The sequence below is a fragment of the Saimiri boliviensis genome, chromosome 1 (genome assembly GCF_048565385.1).
Source record: "Saimiri boliviensis isolate mSaiBol1 chromosome 1, mSaiBol1.pri, whole genome shotgun sequence".
In the NCBI taxonomy this organism is placed as follows: domain Eukaryota; kingdom Metazoa; phylum Chordata; class Mammalia; order Primates; family Cebidae; genus Saimiri; species Saimiri boliviensis.
Genome location: NC_133449.1, coordinates 4,447,918 through 4,449,658, shown reverse-complemented (window position 1 = coordinate 4,449,658; position 1,741 = coordinate 4,447,918). Strand labels below are relative to the sequence as shown.

At 49.5% G+C, this 1,741-nt stretch overlaps 1 pseudogene; it reads left to right on the top strand.

Annotated features, from left to right (window-relative positions):
- Positions 1 to 281: 281 nt before the first annotated feature.
- On the top strand, positions 282 to 1,515 carry LOC101035326 (RNA polymerase II-associated factor 1 homolog pseudogene; annotated as a pseudogene).
- The last annotated feature ends 226 nt before the right edge of the window (positions 1,516 to 1,741 follow it).

Below are 1,741 nucleotides of genomic sequence, written 5' to 3'. Positions count from 1 at the left end.
GAGTATTTGTGTGTTGGACAAAAAAGTACTTGTGAAAATCCCTGAATCTCTTACAATTAAAAAAAAAATAATAGTTTGCAATTATATTGCAGTGATTTTATAAAGATGTTGTTTAAGAAAATTTGTAATTTAGAAACTGCTTTTGAATGTCATGGAAGCTCTCTCTCCAAAAAGGGCTTGGGTTCAGGGTTCCTTCATAATGTGCTTTATATTGGGTTAAAATAAGATTCAAAAACTTGCTATCTAGATCTATCACTCTAGCACCACTCAGCTACTGAGTGATGAGGCAATATTGTTTTCACTACCTTAGCTTATCCCTCCACAGAACGCCGTGTCTCTCCCAAAGCCAGCGCACGCAGGTAGGAGTTATTTGCAAGTTCTCTTCTCCCTGTGGCAGAATTAGCCTGAAACAGCAGTTTACTGAGGAAGAAATATACAAAGACAGGGATAGCCAGATCACAGCCATTGAGCAGACTTTTGAGGATGCCCAGAAATCAATGTCCCAGCATTATAGCAAACCCAGAGTCACACTGGTGGAGGTCATGGCTGTCTTCCCAGATTTTAAGATGTGGATCAATCCATGTGCTCAGGTAATCTTTGACTCAGACCCAGCCCCCAGAGACACAACTGGCACAGCCGTGTTGGAGATGATGTCTCAGGCCATGATTAGGGGCATGATGGATGAAGAAGGGAACCAGTTTGTGGCCTATTTCCTGCCTGTAGAAGAGACGCTGAAGAAACGAAAGCGTGACCAGGAGGAGGAGATGGACTATGCACCAGATGATGTGTATGACTACAAAATTGCTAGGGAGTGCAACTGGAACGTGAAGAACAAAGCTAGCAAAGGCTATCAGGAAAACTACTTCTTTATTTTCCGAGAGGGTGACGGGGTTTACTACAATGAGTTGGAAACCAGGATCCGCCTTAGTAGGCGCAACGCCCTGCTTGTGATCAAACATGGGGACATGAACGAGAAGGAATTGGAAGCCCAGGAGGCACGGAAGGCCCAGCTAGAAAATCACGAACCAGAAGAGGAAGAGGAAGAGGAGATGGAGACAGAAGAGAAAGAAGCTGGGGGCTCAGATGAGGAGCAGGAGAAGGGCAGCAGCAGTGAGAAGGCAGGCAGTGAGGACGGGCGCTCGGGCAGCGAGAGTGACCGGGAGGAGGGTGACAGGGATGAGGCCACAAGAGTGGCAGTGGCGAGGGCGAGAGCAGCGAGGATGAGGCCCGGGCTGCCCGTGACAAAGACGAGATCTTGGCAGGGATGCTGATTCAGGGGATGCTGCCGACTCTGATGATGAGGACAGAGGACAGGCCCAAGGTGGCAGTGACAATGATTCGGACAGAGGCAGCGATGGGGGTGGCCAGCGGAGCCGCAGCCCCTTCCCCAGCGGCAGTGAGTGCTCGGCCCAGGAGGATGGCGGTGAAGCTGCAGCTTCTGGTTCCAGTGACGCTGATAGTGACAGTGACCGAGTCCCAGGGCATTCGGGGCTGTTTCAGACACCACTATTATGAGCAGGAAGGCACTTTCCTAGTGGTCTGTTTGTGAGCCTTTCACTTGTTTGCCCCCCACCCCCAAACCTTTGCTGTTAATAAAGCCAATTTCTCTTAAAAAAAAAAAAAATCAGCATGCTCCTCCGTCTCCTCTCCTCACCTGTCCCTGCAGGCAGGTCTCCCTCACCTGCAGATCGCCTTAACATACAGGGAATAGCATGGTGGCAGTGACTCAGAGAGAGGGTTA